We start from the raw sequence: 20,784 nt of genomic DNA, 5'->3' as shown, positions 1-20,784 counted from the left end.
GTGTACCTGACCCAAGCCATGGTATTTTCAATAACCTCATATGGATGCGAAAGCTGGACAGTGAATAAGGAAGATCGTAGAAGAATTGATGCTTTTGAGTTATGGTGTTGGAGGAGAATATAGAAAGCGCCATGGGCTGCCAAAAGAACCAACAGATCTGTTTTGGAAGAAGTGCAGCCAGAGTGCTCCTTGGAGGCCACGATGGCCAAACTTCATCTCTCATACTTCGGACATATTGTCAGGAGGGACAAGTCACTGGAGAAGGCTATCATGTTTGGTAAGGTGGAGGGTCAGAGAAAGAAAGTAAGACCCCAGCAAGATGGATTGGCAAAGTGGCAGCATCAATGGGCTCAAGCGTGGCAACAATAGTGAGGTGGGCCCAGGGTCGGGCAGTGTTTCGTTCTGCTGTGAATAAGGTCGCTATGAGTCAGTACTGACTTGATGGCACCTGACAACAACAACAAAGTCTTTTTCAGAAGCCCAGGGAGAAACAGTTGAGGTTTTCCAAGTGATTCTAAGGTTCAGTTAAAGTTGTCACTGTCCATGAAATCTTAACTTGTTTTGATTGTCACCTATTTACCCAACAGATGGTAACCAGATTTCTCCTGCCTCCAAATTCCCAAGTGGAGAAGTGAAGACTGCCACCCCCCTCCCCCAATCCTTCCCAGCCCAGAGGAGAACAAAGCAAAGGGAGAAGAGGGGCTTCAACAGAGCTCAGCCAAGGCGGCTTCTGGGCAACCCCGGAATTCTTTCCCAGTTCATTAAAGTTAGCACAAGCACCAAAGTAAATGGTGTTGTTGTTGTTGTGAAGGGCCGTTGAGTCGGTTCTGACTCATAGCAATCCTGTATAGGGTTTCTGAGGAGAGGCTGGCCTCGTGGTGCAGTGCTAACCCTACAGCAACACACCAAAACATGAGACAAAATCTCAGCGGGTTCTGAAAGGGTAAGCGAGCTCCCTCTCCGGGGTAACATGTGATGAGGTTCTTCCAACCCTTCCCAGATAGATTCTGCACATTGACAGACTTAGCAAATATATTAAAGCATGGGTTTTGAAGTGTGACTAGAATAACCAAGTTATCAATCTAATCTGACCTCCGAAAGGAAAAATGAGCTCTAGCTTTTCTCCCATCTCTATGGAGTGATTTACCTTGTAAATAACATACATCCAATGGTGCATCTTGTGGCGGTAGCTGAGGGAACATTGCTGTTTCCTCAGACGTCTGGCTTTCAATTTGGAGAGCATTCCTGAGGAGCACATGTCTCCCCCACACTGCCCACCTCTGGGACATGATGTAGAAGCAGGAAAGGGAAGCGATCAGCCAGTGCCTATCACACAACAGCTGGGGAGTGAGTGAATCTGCCTCCTGCCAGCACTTACAGTCTGCCCTCAAGTGCAAGGGGGCATAGACAGAGGACAGACCCCCCCATTCCTCTGTTTGTAATAGTCTCTGGAAGGATCAGCTGCTAAGGCTCAGCCTGGTTATCTGAGTGCCCACTTGATTGTTTCTGGTTATTTTCTGTACGTTTGGAATAGTTCATTTCAAATGTTTCATTGACGTTATCAGAAAAGAGCAAAGTGCCCACATTAGTCCTACTACTGTAGGGATGTGTGAGGTTCTCTTGAAAGCTGAAACAAGGCCCAGACAAAGGTTCCTAAAGGCCACCCCCATTAGAGACGAACCAATGCAGGTGAAAAAGATTTACTGATGAAGATCAAAGACCACAGCCTTCCACATGGGTTGCACCTCAATGTAAAGAAAGCAAAAATTCTCACCATTGGACCAATAAATAACATTATGATAAATGGAGAAAAGAATGAAATGGTCACACATTTCATTTTTCATGGATCCACTATTAACACGCATGGAAGCAGCAGTCAAGAAATCAAACTATGTATTGCAGCAGGCAAATGTGCTTCGAGACCTCTTTAAAGTGTTAAAAGATGTCAGCTTGAGGACTAAGGTGTGCCTGACCCATGCCATGGTATTTTCAATAGCTTCAAATACATGTGAAGTTGGACAGTGAATTAGGAAGACCATAGAATTGATGTATTGGAGTTGTGGTGTTGAAGAAGAATATTGAGCGAACCACAGCCAGAATGCCCCTGAGAAGTCAGGATGGCGAGACTTTGTCTCTCATACTTCTGACACGTTGCCAGGAGGGACCAGTCCCTGGAGAAGGACATCATGCTTGGTAAAGTGGAGGGTCAGTGAAAAAGAGGAAGACCTCCAATGATACAGACTGGCAGAGTGACAGCAGCGACGGGTTCACGTGTAACAGTTGTGAGGATGGCACAGGACCAGAAATGTTGCTTTCGGTTGTGCCTGGGGTCGCTGTGAGTCGGAACTGACTCGAGGGTCCCTCACAAGAACAATGCAGGAGATCTGGTTTTCATTAAACAAACACGATTCTGTGCCACACGGTGTGTGAAGCTAGGACAAGGTTAAATAAAGCCCAGGCATCTCTAGCAGCCACCGCGAATACCCTTTGGCGATTTGGGTCAACCAGGAAATGTTACTAAGGACTGTGTGTGAGAAGTACCATTTGAACTGGTTCCTAAACCTGTGAACCAGTCACTATGGTAACTGGTTGGACACGGAAGGATCTGAGCAGAAAAGAATTGGTGAGAACCTCATAATCATCCGAGAGATCTTCAGTTCACGCCACACAAATCACAAATAGATTGAAGACGTAAACATTATCTTAACTTGATATTGTGAACTGAGTGACGGTTACAGACAAGTTCGTCCGCTTGACCCTGTGTTTCATCTCAGTGATTCCTATCTCCTCCAGGTAGCCACAGGTATCCCGCTTCCTCCCTGAGGGTCCTGTTTGCATTCCACCCACCTCAACTTTGTTTTTAGGACAATGGTGTCCTTTTGGTTGTTAACATTATTTTTAACTAACATAAAAATTCTAAAAAATAGAAGAGAATTCTGATATCAACTTGGTGTAACAAAGGTCTTTTCAGCATGACACCCCAAAGAGGCAGAAATAAATCATAAAGAAAAAATGGGTCCACGGGACAAATAATATTTAGAAACATCTATATGGTAAAGACAAGACGCTCTGGTATTGTAGCGGTTAGGAGTTGGGCTGCTAACCTCAAGGTCAGCAGTTGGAAACTACTAGCCGTTCCAAGGGAGAAAGATGAGGCTTTTTGCACCAGTAAAGATTTACAGACTAGGAAAGTCTATGCAGGGTCGCTATGAGTCAGAACCGACTCCACTGCACACCACCATCACCATATGATAAAGCCTGGTGTGGCGCTGTAGGTTCAAGCCCACCAGCTGCTCCTCAGAAAGCCTATACAGGGTTGCTATAAGTTGGAACCGACTCGACAGCACTTCACAACAACAACAACAACAAAGACACGACTAGTCAATTTACCAAATAACCTACCCCAACGGCCAGTACATATGAAGTGAGTCATAAAGTATTGCTACTGGGGATTCCAGTTCATTCATACACAGGTTTACTCCACACAAAACACATTTAAACATATCTCTGAGATCAGTGGGCGGCTGCAGACAAGTTCTCTCAGTAAGATGCTTGTCCGCATCTCTTCATTAGCGAGCCTTCAAAACAGAAAGCAGGTCCAATCAAAAACTGGCTTCCAAAGAGCTCTGCTGGACCAGCTAAACTCAGGACAGAAGCTTCCAGAGACTGGTTTTTGGCATTCCAAAAGGATAAGCTTGACATATTCTCGAAGGACACAGGAGGATCACGAGGGCTGATTAGAAAGAAATTTTAAGAAAACTGAGAACTGCCTTGGTGAGGAACAGGCCAGGAAAGTTGCACTGAGGAATGTTTTCCCATCCCAAATGTACCCGCTCATTCTTTGAGTAGCAAGGTCTGTCCTAAGAAAACGTCATTGTGAAACCTTAGCCCATATTAAACACTTTAAAGATAGCATGTCCTCTGGTTAACAAATCCAACTTTTAAGACTTTTTTCTATGGAAGTACTTGGACAAGTGTGTGAAGACTTTTATACATACATATTGCTTATGATAATTTTCCAACACTGTAAATGCCTATCCGAAGGAGAATTAATCAACTGTGGCACACGACTTCAATGGACTACCTGAAGCATCACTAAAATGATGTTAAGTGTGTATTTACTGACAAAGCTTTCAAAAAATAGGTACAAACCAGGCTACAGTTGTTGAGCTTGAACCACCGACTGCGGTTCAAACCGACCTTGCAGTCCATTAACCCACAGGGCCATACCAGCTTACAGTCAGACTGGACAAGTCAAAACTGCTATGTAGGTTACATGTTGTACTTTTACAGAAAACATAAAAATGCATTCATCCATGGATCTCTTAGGGTATATGACAACTGCCTTTTCTTTGAATGTGAGTCTGCTGGTTGGAGTTCTGAAATAATTTTCTGGCATAAAATCATACGCATAACTCCAGTTTACTTGTTTAAAATGGAGTGAAAATGTGGCAATCCTTTAAAAGAATCTTTTTTTCATTTTTCTAGTTATCCTTGCCTCATATAATTTGACTGAAACACACTTTTACCAAGTCTTTCTAAATAATTCAACTAGTTTTCATAGAAATGATTATTATTATTTTTGGTTTTGCATTCTTCCTATGCATCTAATTACACTGTATTTATTACACTACAATAGGCCTCACCTGCATGGGGTGGTACAAACGGTGAGTGCACGCATATTCCCTGTGGTACACTGAATTACTGAACGTCTCTTCCAGCCATGATCTGCGTCTGAGAAGGCGAGGGAAGATGCTGATGGGTTACCTGATTCAGCTGAGTGAGCGTTAACAGGGCCAACTGTAAAAACGGGTATAAAATGAGCTGTCTCTCAGAAGCCAAAACAGGGGATCTCACCACCATCAAAGAAAAAGGCAGGAGTGGGGTGCATGCTCTGGACCTTGAGATTCCTGCCCATTGAACCGTCTCCACCTGGTGACCGAAAGCTGACACCAGAGGTGTGACATCTCAGCAGGGTGCCACGAGCTGCTCTGTCCACTGAGCCAGTAAAGATGAGTGACTTCTGAGAGAAGGCTTTCTTGTAGAGCAGGGAGCCTTCCAGGCACTTAACTGGGGGAGCTAGAGCCAAGAGCCTTCAGGCTAAGACTTAAGGTGGCTCCAAGAGCACTTAGCCGCGACCGTAGTAGAAGAGTTCTGTAACATTGGGGGCGCAGAGAAAGGCCTGCCTGTGGGCCCAGCTGAGGAGAGGCAGCCCTGACTGGAAGAAACGTGTCCTGAGAATTTCTGATCCCGCACCTGTTCCCTCCCCAATGAGCCTGTCACTGTGAGTACGGGGTCTGAGTCTGTGTGGCCACTACAATCAATTACAACCCAGTTGTGGGACGAATGGTGAGGACGTTTTCTCCTAGTTTGGCATCAGGAATGGGATTCATTGCAAGGGCCAAGACTCACAGAAGCATGGGGCTTTGTAAGAGAAAAAACAAAGAGGCATGGGAAGAGAAACTTTAGATTCTTAAGATGGTAACTTTGGCAATTGTTAACTGATGGCTGAAAGGGATGTTGGAGCTAGAACACTGCTAGGTGGAGTCACCTGGGCAGAGCCCAGCTGATTAAGCAGGATGACTAACAGGGGGCCAGGGTCTACTTGGTCCACCCTGTCAGCCCTATTCATAAATATGATGAAAATGCTTACTGTGTCTTGATTATGTTGTTGTTATGTGCCGTGGAGTCGGTTCCGAACCATAGCAACCCTGTTCAGGGTCTCCGAGGCTGTAAAACTTTACGGGAGCAGAAAGCCTCATCTTTCTCCTGCGGAGTGGCTGGTAGTTTTGAACTGCTGACTTTAAGGTTCACAGCATGATTCGTAACCACCTTCAGCCTGGACTTGACTGGGTATGCTGAAAATGCAGTGAGAAATTGCCCGGAGGGAACAGTGTTTCTGTTCTGAGCCTTTGTAGAGTAAGGGGTTTAGATGGAAACCTGAGCCCCACCCAGAACTGCTGGGTTAATAGGCAGTTTACTTGTGACGCAAAAACCTTCAGGAAAAAAAAAAAAGGCTGTTTGAGCTTTTTGAATTTTGAGTGCTGTGGGGTTATACGTTGGACTGACTGCAACGTTGGTTTGAACCTCAAGGTCGGTGGTTCAATCTTACCAGAAGCTCCCCGGAAACCAAATACAGGGTTGCTATGGGTCGGAACCGACCAGATGGCATATGCCAAGTTTACTGTTGGATTCACTGAGGCAGGAAAAGTCTGTGCCCCTTAGAGAAAACTCCATTTTTCTGAAAGTTTAAAGGAGCTGGCAAGGAGACAGCCTGGAATGCTCGCTGGTGACCACCTGGCTCCACTTAAAATAAGTGGGGCTTGAGGGATAGGGAGAGTGCAGCTGCGAAGAAACAGGTTGATCCAGAAGGGTCTGGCTGGTCTGAAATCAGGGAGTTGTGTGGAAACCGCTATCTTGTTCCATTCTTCCTATACATTTAGTTACATTGTATCATTCTGAAGTAGGCGTCCCTAGGTGGTATAGATGGTTAATGCACTCAGCTAAGGAACGGGCTGAAGGTTACTCAGAAGAAAGACCTTGTAATCTATTTCTGAAAACCCTGTCGTGCACACCTGAACTCTGACACACATGGCGTCTCCCGAGTCAGAGTTGCTTTGAAGGCCCGAGCTCTGGAACCATGAGCTCTGACGCTGCTTGTAGGAAAGCACTGGTTGCTAGTGACAAGGTTCGTAGTTCCAAACTACCAGGAGCTTCATGGGAAAAAGACAAGGCTGTCTGTCCCTGTAAAGATTTACTGTCTCGGGAACCCTACACTGGGTAACCGAGTCAGAATTGACTCAGTGGCAGTGAGTGACCTGGGACATTACAGGAAAAACGTAACAGGGCTAAGATTTATGATCTCTGGTCAGCAGAAATCAGAAATGGTGCACGGGGAATTTTAATGTTTACTGTGAACAAAGTGAAGGTGTACAGAGCAGATCAGTTTACTTCCAACAATTCATAAACTTGATTTCATTTCAATGATTGCAATCCCCTCCATGTACCATCAGTTACTACTCACTTCTATTCAAGTCAATGCTTGCATTCTTCCCCTGCCTTCATCTTTTCTTCTGCCAACCTCCCTCTTGTTACATATTGCCTTCCCCATCACCTAAATTAACTTGTGTCGAGTCTGTAGTTTGAGAATAATTTTCCCTTCCCTCCCAGCCCTGGTAGTTGTTGTTGATGTTACCTGCTGTCCACTCAGTTCTAACTCATGGCACCCTGTATAGGTTTCTGAGGAGTGACCAGTGAGTGTGAACTGCCAACCTTGCAGTCCTGTGCTTTATCCCACAGAGTTACAGCAGGTCTTCACCCACCCCTGGTCATCATCATAAATATTTGTTTTATGATGAAAACTTTACCTTTTTACAACATTGGTCCAAAACACTATTTGTCCTTTAGTGACTGACTAATATCTCTCAGCAATATGGGCTCCAGGTCCATCCATGTTATGAGGTGTTTCCCAGATTCATCATTATTCTCAACGTTGCAATGTGTGTATGTGACAAAGTTCGTTTAACCATTATCTGTTGATGGGCATTTCGGCTGTCTCCATCTTTTGTTACTGTGAATAATAGTACTGCAATGAACAATGGGTATGCATGTATCTATCCATGCCATGGCTCTCAGTTCTTGAGGATACAGACCAAGTACTGGGATTGCTGGGTCTTATGACGTTTCTACTTCCAACTTTTTGAGGAAATGCCATTCTGTTTTCTACAGTAGTTGCACCATTTTACAGTGGTAGGAGTGGAATTTTGCAGACTAACCACAGAATAGCCAACTGGGGTGGGGCTCAGATAAAATCAATGAGTCCCTTTGGAGATTGTTGACTAAACATATGAATTTTTCTTCAGTGATCATGTATTCAGTGTTAGCATTTTTAGCTAATAAATGTTTTTAAGTTAAAAACGTAGTGAGAAAGCTATTATTACCAGTTGCTGTAACAAGTGGGTGGCCCTAACAAAGAAACAAGTTTTCTCTCCATTTAGGAGGCTTGAAGGGAGGGCTTGCTCTCTGTCCCCTTGCAGCGTGTGTAGGTCCAGCGTTCCGTGAAGATCTACATGTGTCTTGGCAATCTTTTCTCGGATCTAGGAGCTTCACAAGGCAGGGAGTCCAGGTCCAAAGGAGCTAGTCTACTCCTGCCTCTTCATTCTTGGTGGAAGCAGGTAGTTTTGAGCTCTGTTTATCTGTTTAATCAATTCAGACTACAATCTAATCCTGTCGATGCATCTGTCGTCATTAACATCTTAGAAGTGCAGATTGTTAACACAGGACTATCACATCAGATCACATAATGGAAGCGATGGCATTAGATCAGATCTCACCATGGCAGTGGTTACTGTCTGCATGCCAGCCCACTGAGACTCCAGGCCCAGCCAAGATGAAACACAATGTTAACTATCACAGGACCCTAAATCCACATTTGAAGACTCCGTTATTACCATATGAAGTCATGTTGTTATTGTTAGGTGCTGTGGAGTCAGTTTTGACTCATTGCGACCCTGTCTAGGGTTTCTGAGGCTGTACATCTTTCTCCCATAGAGTGGCTGATGGGCTCAAACTGCTGACCTTGTGGTTTGCAGTTCAGTGCTTATTGTACACAGCCACCACACTCCCCTATGAAGCCATGAGATCATAAAAGAAGAGTCGAATTTGAAGCTGTATTCGATGGCTTGCTGTCAAGCTCTAGCTTTGTGGTCTCTGATAAGACTTTCTGGAACTCCGCTCCCTTATCTGTACATAGGGACACTGTCTCTCAAGGTTGGAGGGTTTCCGAGCTCCTGGTAGGCAGGAGACACGTTGGGTTCACTGGCCTGCTCCACCTCAGCTCCTCTTGAATCAGGAGCCTGCGATATCACTGGTTCCCCATTTTCTTGTGCAGAGAACTGCTTCAAGTCTGCAGCTGTCCCCCAAGGAGTCAAGATCCTGTATTTGAGACTCTCAGAACTGGAGCTTCATTAGAAACACAGACCCTTTGCATTGGAAGGTTCCTTAAAGCCTTCCGGCAGTGCTGACCTTCCACTCCAGGCGGAATGGTCCTTACAAGGGAGTTTCTACAAAGAATGATTTCACTGGTGGCATGGAAGGTCATTTAAAGTGGTATCTGAACACTTTCATTTCAGCAACTGTATTAGTGCAATGTGCACACTGGAAGGTAATTACTGATTTACTAGCACTTAGTCACTTCCCCTCCTATTTGGTCCCTGTTTAGTTTTCCTTTTTCTGATTTCCTGTGCGTTAGTTGAACATATTTTAGAATTCCAGTCTCTCTACAGTGTTTCTGAATAGCTTTTAGTGGGTGCTCTAGGTTTTATAGAGCCCTGGCACTATAGGATAAACACTGGACTGCTGATCACAAGGTCAGCAGTTCAATCCCACCGGCCACTCCTTGGAAACCCTATACAGCAGAGGTGGGGAAGGTCCAGCCCACGGGCCGTATAAGCCCTCAAAACCATTTGGTCTAACCCTGCCAAGGCAACCGCAGATGAGACTTGAAATTCAATAACCCTAGGAGCTTCTTCCAAAGCAACATAAATTTATATTAAGTGCTGTTATAAATAATCCACATGGCCCTTGGCAAAAAAAAAGTTCCCCACCCCTGCTACACAGGGTTGCTCTGAGTCAGCACACAAGACGTAGGTGTTAGACATTACACACAAAACGTACAGAATCCATTGGCATCCACAGTTCATTAGCTTGCACGGAGTGCAGAAGCCGCCCCTCTCATTTATAACATTCAACCCACGGCCATCAGTCAGTTCTGACTCCTAACAGCCATCATCCATGTAGGGTTCTGAGGCTGTAAGTCTCCCATGGAGTGACTGGTGGGTTTGAAGCACTGACCTCAAGGTTAGCAGTCCCGTGCTTATCCTACAGTGTTACAGGGCTCCTTAGCTATAAGTCAGACTTCCTATTTAAATTATTTATGATTATGTCAAATTTCTTCTATATACACTGAAAACCATATTGTTGTTGTTAAGTGCTGTAGAGATGGTTCTAACCCATTGGAGACCTTGTATAGGGTTTATGAGGAGCAGTTCCTGGGTTTGAATCACCGGCCCTACGGTTAGCAGTCCAGTGCTTACTTTACAGCGCCACACCAGTACATTAGACAATGTAAAACATTTTTCTTTAACCATTAAATCTCATTTAGAAACCTCGAGAAGGGAAGTCTATTACCCATAGTTTTGCTTTTCTGTTCTTTCTTTTATGATTTTTCTTCTGCTTCACATATCCTTTCGTTGGTCTGCTGGCAACAAATCTCCCCGTCATTCTGGAACAATCATTTCACCAGCTACAATGTTTGGGGTTGACGTTTCCTTTTATTGTTGTTTAGTGTCATTGAGTCAGCTCTGACTCCTAGTAATGCTGTATACAGCTTCCGAGGAGAACCCACTGACCTTGCGTTCCGGTGTTTGTCCTCCAGTGTCGTATCACTACCTTCTGAGCCTCCTAGTGTCTGATGGAAGACCCACGGTCATGTCAATTGTTACCCCCAGTTGTTGTTGTTGTGAGGTTACAGCCCAATAAGCAACTCTGTATAGGGTTTCCAAGGAGTGGCTGGTGGGTTTGAACTTTGGACCTTGTGGTTAGCAGTCCAGTGTTTATCTTACAGTGACACACCAGGACTGCTTAGTGAGGTATTATTTCTATAGTTGTCAAGATTTGGCTCAAATCCTCAAGTCTGCAAGTTTACATCTTTTGCCAAATGATAGATATTTTCAGCCATTATTTCTTCCAATGCTTTCTCAGTCACGCCATCACCCTTCTCATTCTGGGACTCCACTCCGTGATGCCCATTCATTTCCCAGTCACTGTTCTCTTTGTGTCATTTCTTTGTGTCAAGTCCACTGATTGGTTCCTCTCTGGCCTCGTCACTCTGCTATTGAGCCGTCCACTGAATTTTACATTTTCGTGACTGTATTTTTCAGCTCTCAAATTCCTATTTGGTTCTATTTGTAGCTGAATCTATGTTTTCATTTGTTCCAACTGTAACAATTGCTCATTGGAGTGTTGTTCTGTGATGGCTGCTTTAAATCCTTTGGGCAATTCCAAACATCTGTAGCAGCTGGGTGTATCTGTTGGTTGTTACAAAGGCATCTGGGGTGGGGGGGGGGAGGTGAGAAAACTCTATGTGCAGATGCCCTGGTCCTGCAGTCATCCCCTGGGGGGTCCCTTCTCAGTGCTTTGTCTGGTGCTGACAGAGCTCCCGGCCGGACTACCCACTGGGGGAGTTGGACCCAGCTGTATTCACGTGTGGCGCACACATGGAGTTCTGCGGGGCTCTGAGAATCCCGAGTTGTCATTCCCTGGAGCAGCAACAGCAGTCCCAAGGTCTCCATATTGAGAGAACTGTAACCGGGTGGAAGGAGAGCAAGAGGCTGAGGGGCTCTGGGCTCTAGCCCGGTCCCTACCATGCTCTGGGCCCCTGTCTCTGTGTCCTCAGTCCCTTCAAAGGTTCCTTTTTAACTAATAACGAAGTAGGAAATGTGAGTTTGGTTAAAGAAAAAATATTAAGTAAAAATAATCATACAGTTGTTTTATAGATGTCGCAGAAATCAGGAGTGGTAAATGATTTGGTATGTAAACGAAGTCTGTGGAACACTGCTGCTTAGAAATAATTCTGCTGACAATAGTAAAATCTCAGCCTGAACACCTCCTCGGGTTACACATACACCCCTGTCTTCCCCCCGCCCCCCACCCTCGGCCACACACACACCAACTATCAAACTATCAGAGCGTTTGTGTGTTCCGAGCTAAAATCTGCTTTCCTATAACCATATATCCTGATTCTGTGCTTTGGAATAACATCTAACCCCTTTATCTACATTAAAGGCATTCCAGTGTCTACAGATTATTGATGAAAAAAGATAGTTAGTTTCCCCTTTCTCTCTCTGCCTTACACTCTTTAGCCAGCAGCCTGGAGAAGTCTGGAGACAGTGACCACTCCCCTGGCTATCTTAAATGTAGAGACACAATATCATATCTGAACATCCTTGCTATACTGATTAAGCTGTGGAGTTGCCCAGGCCTCACGACGTTATGCTGTGAGCTGATGACAAAGGCCACAGTCTTCCTCCCGGGCAAAGTCTGGCTGTACAGGGCTAGTTTTATATTGGCATCAATAATACACAATTCAGAAAAGCGAAGTTTTAAATTCTGCCTTGCAGTGTCTTTGAATATTTGAGACACTGTCGTGTGCGGGACAGGGGCTGGAGGACTAGAGCCAACAGACCGAAGTCACAGGAGATATTTCAGGCTAATGTGGAAAAGAACTTCAACAGCATCGTGTCAAAGCTTAGTGAAGTTACTAGGCAGCTAACAAGCCCTCGTCACGAGAGGGTCCACAGCCAGTGGAAAGACGACTCGGGAGATGGCAGTCTATGGCGGCTGCTCCTCGACCTCTACAGTGAGTAGGTGTCTCACGGTTTCTCTACCAGTTACTGGCTCACTTAGCACTACCCTGAACAATTTGTCTTCTTTCTACTATTATTACGATCTAGACTGAGACCCACAGGGCTGGCGGCTTGAAGGTTCGAGCCCACCAGCCTTTCTGCAGGAGAAAGAGAAACCTTTCTGCTCCATCAAAGATGAAAGCTCTGGAAACCCAACACAGGGTCACTATGAGTTGGAACGGATTCGGCGGCAGGTATCAAGACTTGGGTGAAGGGTACTGTGATCCTCTCTGATGCTGTTTTTTATGCTAGAATGCTGACAAAGTCCAGCCAGCCATTGCATCGATTCTCCTACAGGACCGAGAAAAACTGCTCCAAAGGGTTTCCACAGCTGTAAATCTCTAGGGAAGCAGACTGCCATGGTGCAGTTATGAGCTCCAACTATCAGCATGTCAGCTAGCAGCCAAGCGCTTTAATGACTGCGCCACGACTGTCCTCACACCTAACTCAAATAGGAAAACTATTTCCCCTAGAAACAAAGCTAGACCAGGCCAGTCCTGCTGTGGAGATGATGCCTGAGGACGGGGACGGGGACGCATGAAAGGCCCCTACTGCAAGTACTTCTGAGCCCAGAGAGTTCTTGAGAAAACCTCCAGCAGCTAAGGGACTCCGGAGGCGTGTGTGTGTGTGTGTGTGTGTGTGTGTGTGTGTGTGTGTGTGTGTGTGTGTGTGTCTATAAGAGAAGGAGAATAGGAATTCTTTCATCTTGATGGGTCAGTTATGGTGTCTCTTGATTGTGGGTGCTGGGTGTTCAAATGTACAAATGTGATAAAAAATTTTAAAAGCTAAACATACAAAACCCCCAAACCAGTTGCCTTCGAGTCGATTCTAACTCACGGAGCCCCCCTGTGTGTTACACCTGCGATCTTTTAGGAGTAGATTACCAGGCTTTGTTCCAAGGTACCTCTGGGTAAAAGCGAACCTCCCCAAACCAAACCTGTTACTAACAATTCTGACTCACGGAGACCCGGTTGTTGTAAGTCTGTGAACTTTTAGAAGTAGACCAGACTTTCCTTCCAAGACATTCTGGGAGGGTTTGAACTGCCCACCTCAGTTGTAGTCAGACATCTACTGGACCACCCAAGGACCCCTAAAATACTAGATGCACACACAGATGAGTGCATTAGAAATGGGCAAAATCAGAGTCAGGCCCATAGTTAAATACCCTCGGCCAATGCCAATTTTTTTGTTTTTATAATGTACTACAGGGCCACTCAATACTATTTTTGCAACATCTCTTGAATTTTTTAATTAGTTTTAAAAAAGAAAAGTTTACTCTTTTGCAAGAAAGGTAGGGTGGGCTGAGGGCCAGAGGGAGAACTAGTTTTCTGACGCCTCAAAGCTGTTTCGCCCAAGGCAGTGGATGTTGGGTCTGTTTGATTTGCATTTGGCAGAATATAAACAATACTGGAGTTCTGTGGTATCTACATATGAAAGAAACAATTACTGGCTTTCTGGGAAATATCCATTGTAATCCTTTCCCTTTCCACTGTGGGGGGGGAGGGGGAGGGAGAAGAAAGACTTGCTGTTCCTCACAGCACAGCTCATTTATGATGATGCCCCAAAACATTTATAGCACAAAGCAAATGCCAGAGTTAAATAAGGGTCAGCTAAGCCAGGCAATGTAAAAGCCAAAAGCAAAACGTCTTCCACGCAGGCTGATAGGCTGCTTCCAGAAAGGGTGTGTGCACACAGGCGTGTGTGTGTGTGTGTGTGTGTGTGTGTGTGTGTGTGTGTTTTAACTCGGACAAGGGCTGTCTGAGAAATTAAAAAGCTGACCAGAAATTCCTCCACAGGGTCCTCAGGTAAATACCCCCCTCCTGGAAAGTAATGACTTAGCCACCAGAAACCAGGATCCTTACCAACAGTCGAGCAGCAAGGGTCAAAGCCTGCTCACTCGCATTTCACCAAGTTCTCCCATCAGTGCCCACATTTTTCTCTGCTGTGATCATTACGAGACGCAGACCACGGGCCCGAGTTCAGGAGACAACCCAGAAAATATCCTTCTTCTCTTCCAGGCTTAGAGGGATAGACAGACCCATGTGTGTCACCATTTACACTCAGAAGCATGAAGAATCAGGACATGACTGTTAATCTACATAAGCCTGAAGCAAACAACTAAAGATGTAACTTTCCAATCTTAGTGCTAATCTAAAGCTTGAGGTGTAATGAGACGGATCGCAAGTCAAGTATTTTCAGCTTCTCCCGGGTTGTCTCAGGGGCTCTTGTTGGGTACAAGAACACTCTCAAAGGAAGTAAAGAAAGAAGATGAAGAAGTCTACCCCCACTGGACTCCCCCCACAGGCTCTTCTGTTTGCAGCCTCCGTTTCCCTTTATGCCCCACAACTTCTTGCCATAGACTGAACTGCATCCCCCAAAAAATGCGTCAGCTTGGCTGGACCATGACTCTCAGTGGTTTGGCAGTGATGTAATGACAAAAGCAATCGCGATGCCCTGATAATTATTACAACATGAATCAGAAATAAAGAAGGGTCAGTAGTTGGAAGATAGGGCCTTGGTGACAGAAAGAACACCTGTTTGCATGATAGAATTTTGCAAGACCAATGGCTTATTCATTGCAAATACATTTTTCCAACTACATAAACCACAATACTACACATGAACCTCAGATGAAGTACACAGGAATGATATTGACCACATCTGTGGAAAGAGACGATGGAGAAACTAGATGTCAAGAACAAGGCAAGGGGCCAACTGGAGAACCTACAACAGGTGGATGACACAACCTTGCTGAAAGTGAAGAGGACCTGAAGAGGACTACAGCCTTCATTACAGATTCCACCTCAACATAAAGACACAAAATTCTCACAATGGGCCCATTAAACAACAACATGAAAAACGGAGAAATGAATGAAATTGGCAAAGGTTCCATTTTGCTTGAATCCATGATCAACACCCATAGAAGCAGCAGTCAAGAAAATCAAATGCCATATTGAATTGGGCAAATCTGGTGCAAAAGACCTCTTCAAAGTGATGAAAAGCAAAAGATGTCCTTTTAAGGATTAAGGTGCATCTGACCCAAGTCATGGTAGGAGCAATTGCCTTATATGTATGCAAGATCAGAACAATGAATAAGGAAGAGTGAAGAATGGATGCGTTTGAATTCTAGTGTTGGCGAAGGGTACTGAATATACCACAGACTGCCATCAGAGTGGACGATTCCATCTTGAATGGCCAGAGAGAGCAAGAATGGTGACTCTTGTGCCAATCCCCGGAGAAGGACACGTTTGGTCAGCATGATAAGAAGACCGTCAATGAGCTGGATTGTAACAACGGAACCAAACATGGCAATGACCGTGAGGCGCGTGCATAATGGGACCGTAGTTTGTTCGGTTGTACACAGGACCGCTGTGAGTCAGAGATGACTTGAAAGCACCTAACCGTAACTCTTCACAGACGCAGACTGCTACACCTTTCTCCCTGGAAGTAGCCTTTGGGTAAGCACCAGAGAGCTTTAACCACTGCCCTGCCAAGTCTCCTGAATTCTACATAAAGTGAGATAAAGACAAACACAGGTTTCTTTGTTGTTGTTGCTACTAAGTGCAAGGTGATCAGTGAGCTCAGCAGTAGCTTTGAGAGAGAAAAGATCTGGTGATCTGATGCAGAAAGACTCCAGCCACGGAGACCCTCTGGGCCGCTGTAATCGAAGTCCACACACAAACAGAAGGAGTCAGGAGAACACAGGCACCCTAGAGGACTGTCCACATTGGCGAAAATCAAGTCGGCAGGGATCTTAAACAGTAAATGAAATCTGTTTGTGTACCTATATGAGATGAAATGAGCATTTCCCCAGACACTGCAAGGAACAAACCAAGAATGAAAGCCTTTTACTCTAAATGGCTGCTGCTATGTGCTCTGAAGCCAGTTCCGCTCAGAGTGACCCCGTCGTATAGTTTCCGAGGCTGGTGTGGCGCTGTGGGTTCATGAGCAGGACTGCCAAGTCGGTTTCAACTGCAAAGTTGGCTTTTCAAGCTTACCAGCTGCTCCTCAAAAACCCTATACAGGCTTGCTGTGGGTTGGAACCGACTCAACAGCACTTAAAAACAACAACAACAAATCTTAATGGGAGCAGGAAGCCTCCCCCCCCCCCACATACACCTCCCCACCTGCACTTTCACCTTCAGTGAAAGCTGTTAAAAAATAGCTAACGGGGAAAAGGCTGTCTTTGCTTCAATCTACACTTGATGCCCTTTCCTCTCATCTCTAAGAGGCTGCTGAATGGTCAGAGCTTAGGATCTCCTTCTATCTATTCTGAGCTACTGTGTTAACAAAAGAATCCATTTTTTCACTTAAAGTCAAAATAAAGAGAAACATGTGAAGAAGCAGAAATAGAATGTGTCCCTGTGATCCGTCACCGTATTGAGGAGACACCCAGGGCATCACATTCAGGGTGGAAACGCTGGTTATGGGGCAGAGCAATAGCGTCTAGGACTGGTTTGCACCGCTCTTTACCACTGAAAGGGCTAACCTAACAGTCAAGCAGCCTGGTGGTGCGCTGGCAAAAGTGCTCAGTTGCTTACTGAAAAGACGGATAGTTGTTACGCACCAGCCACTCCCAGGGAGAAAGATGGGGCGCTCTGATTCCGCAAACACCAAAGACCTACAGCTCTGCTTTAACCTGCAGGCTGGCTCTGAGGCCGGATCCACTATGGAAGGGGGTTGGCTTCCTTAGGGCTTTTTCATTTGTTTCTTTTCTTCCTCTACAGGGTAGCAAACTGAGTCTGAGGCCATAGAAGATGAAAACAAAAGTCTGACATTTACTATTTTTTAACATTGTAGCAGTAGTGAAAGGAAGGCTGCCAGTACAAATAACAGACAATTCAGGAGAGAATTTGAAAACTGGGGTCTGATTTTTTTTTTTTAAACACAATTATTTTTTTAAAAATTTAGAAAAAATACATATAACATAAAATTTGCCATTTTAATCACTTCAAGTTTATAGTTCAGTGGTGTTAATTACACCTGCAGCCCTGGTGTGGCACTGTAGGATAAGCACTGAACTGCTAATCGTAAAGTCAGCTGTTCAAACCTACCAGCCACACCTCAGAAAGCCTGTATAGGGTCACTATGAATCTGACCAACTCCGCAGTACTTAATAACAACAATTACATTTATAATGTTGTGCAACCATCACTATTTCCAAAACTTTATCATCCATCACCCTGAACAGAAAGGCTGTACCCATTAAACCCTAACTGCCCCCTCCTCTCCTTACCCCCAGTCCCAGGGAACCACCTGTTTACTTCCTGTCCCTATGGATTTCCCTGTTCTAGGTATTTGATGTAAATACAATCAGACATGTGTCCTTACTTCACTTAGCATATGGTTTTCTAGGGTCATCCATGCTACAACAAAAACCAAAAACCCTGGCTGTGACGTTGGTTTGAGTTCCTGCTTGGCACTGCTGGGGTTAAATGGGAATTCGATGATTAAGTTTTTGAAGAATCTCTAAACTGTTAAATTGTAAAAATTTGATTTAAACTTTTTTTTTCCCCTTTGAGAAAAGATAATTTCAGAGCTCCTTAGTAAGAAATGTCCCCTAATTTTTAAATTGTGAATTTCATATCTCTCTTTAGAGGAAATCTTTAGACAATGGTAACCTTGACAAAGCATTCAGCCATCTAATCTCATAGGTAGGTTGCCTATTTTAAAAATTAGTTTACATGCAGAAAGAACTTTGTTTAGTTTTAACAGCATGTTTTAAAGTCTTAACTTTAGTTTTATAAAGATCTCTGCCAAGAATGTGGGTGTACGGTTTGATCTCTGGGAGGAAATAATAATGACAAGGCCCACTTACTGTTTGTCCAGAAATTCTACCTTGACCAATGGACTGCTGCCCACCAACAAGAACAGTTACTTTTTGTTGTTTTTCTTAAGTGCCATCGAGTTGGTTCCGACTCAGAGTGTCCCGGTGTAGGGTTCCCAAGGAGTGGCTGCTGGATTTGAACCGCCACCTTGTGGTCCACTGCTTACCCTACAGCACCACACTCAGCCTCAAACAGAATGAGAATGTAACCAAGCAGACATTTTTCAAACCAAGGTTACTTGCAAATAAAAAAAAGAATACTTGCAAATTAAAAGGAGAGGAAATAATACATTCAAGTAACCAACAGGGAGAGAAGACAAGGCTGGAGAAAACAGCTGATAACAAGAGGTTTTTTAATGGAGAAAATAGGGGAAAGTTCTGAGAATAAATTATCTTTCATGTCTAGCTTCGTGGATAAGTAATAAAACTGGAGATATTTTGTGAGTGGTCTTAAAAAATGATAAATCATGATAAGCACTGGACTGCTAATCACAAGGTCAGCAATTCAAACCCACCAGCTGCCCTACAGGACAAAGACGAGGTTTTGGATTACTTTCCCAAATCATAAGGATTATCTAGAACAGAACACCTGCTTCTTGACAAAATTCAGGTCACATTTGTGTTCTTTCATCAGTGGCCCCTTAGCCACTTGTACTGGACCTGACAAGGGGATACTAACCTCCAGCATATCCGGTGGGTCTGCCTATATGACCCGTCCCTATTAGATCTCTGTTTCAGCTAGAAAAACAAGGTTTGTGGCCTACTTGACCCTTGTGAGCCATCTTCCATCCCACTCAACAAACAGCACCTGTGTGTGTGTGAAAGAGGTTTTTTTTTCTTGTCTGGCCCTGGATAACCGCTGTGGCGTTGTAGGGTCAGCACTGGACTGCTAACCACAATGTCAGGGGTTCAAACCCACCAGCTGCTCCTTGGAAACCCTGTGCAGGGTCGCTGTGAGTCGCAAGTGGCTCCACGGTACTTACCAAGATAACTCACGATCATCATTCCCTTCCACGGCCTGTAAGGTAGCAATCACTTCATAATCTGTAACGCTACTCAATCTCACAGAAAACATGCTTGTTCCTAAAGGGGCTGGTTTTATTACAAGTATTGTTAAGTGCCGTCGAGTCGGTTCCGACCCATAGGGACCCTGTACAGGGTTTCCGAGGGTGTAAATCTTTACGGGAGTAGAAAGCCTCATCTTTCTCCCGCGGAGCAGCTAGTAGTTTCCAACCGCTGACCTTACGGTTCACAGCCCGATTCGTAACCACTACACTACCAGAGCTCCTTAGTATAGGGTGCTGCAAAACGTTTGTGGAAAATTTTCATTATCTTTAAATTCCATTTTTCCATGAACTCTTTGAAGCCCACTTGTAATTTAAGAATGTAACTGCCAACACTGACGCGTGTACCTTAATAATAGTTCAGCATGAACTGTTTGAGAGAGGCTGCCCATAACAACCAAGTAGGATTTGTATTTTCCATCAGACAAAGACTGCAATCATTGTTTGATAGTTGAACAGCTGTTTCCGCTTTTCACCAAGCTCACCATCTCACAATGGAGTCCTGGGGTGGCGCTGTGGGCTAATGCATCAGACTGCAAAGTCATTTGAATTGCAAGGTTGGTGGTTCAAGCTCACCAGCTGCTTCTTGGATACCCTATATAGCCTCGCTATGGGTCGAATCAACTCTAAGGCACTTAACAAAACAACCATCTTGTAATACAGAGAAGGCCTTTAATCGCTTTTCAAATGAAAACAAAGTAAGGCACATACACTAATCTTTCTCTGTCTTTTTGGTGTGGAATTAAACACACACACACTCCAAAACACTCTTTTTTGAAAAACTTCAAAAAATATTTTGAAGTAACTGAAGAAGGCTCACAGAATCAGTTAAAAGTGAGTGAAGGATTAACACCTGCATTTCAGACAAGGCACTATTACAGAGTAAGTTTTGTCTGCCCAGGAACTAATGTGACTTCTAAGGCAGATTTCACTTCTCTTGATTTCTCTACAAATCGCTATCACTCCCTTCCTGGGGGGGGGAGGAGAAGGAGAAGGAAAGCAATCCCTCTTTTTTATTTATTTTTTTTTGCTGTAAAAGTGTATTGATTCTATAACGGTGAACTCTGTAGTGAATGACTACAGGGTTAACAGGCAGCTGATGGCTTCGTAACAATTAGCAGACAAACTTTCCACATCACTTTCCAAATCTCAGCAGCATTCAGCATTTATTTGCTTGAAGAACTATACAACTCATATTTCCTTTCATTTCCATTCATATGTCTTATATTTGATTGTTTTCCACACTTGTTTTAACAAGAACTTGATAATATAGCAAAATTGGGTTGATTTCTGCATAAATTTTCCACATAGGTTTGTGGCATTTTTAGCTCGAATTCTCCCAAGTTCTGTGGGAAAAAGCAATGACTCTTAAAAATATACACTGTCGGAGAACAAACAAGATGGCGGATCGGGCAGACGTATAGCAGAG

The sequence above is a fragment of the Chrysochloris asiatica genome, unplaced genomic scaffold, assembly GCF_000296735.1.
Source record: "Chrysochloris asiatica unplaced genomic scaffold, ChrAsi1.0 scaffold00257, whole genome shotgun sequence".
Classification (NCBI taxonomy): domain Eukaryota; kingdom Metazoa; phylum Chordata; class Mammalia; order Afrosoricida; family Chrysochloridae; genus Chrysochloris; species Chrysochloris asiatica.
Note: the sequence above shows the minus strand (reverse complement) of the source record.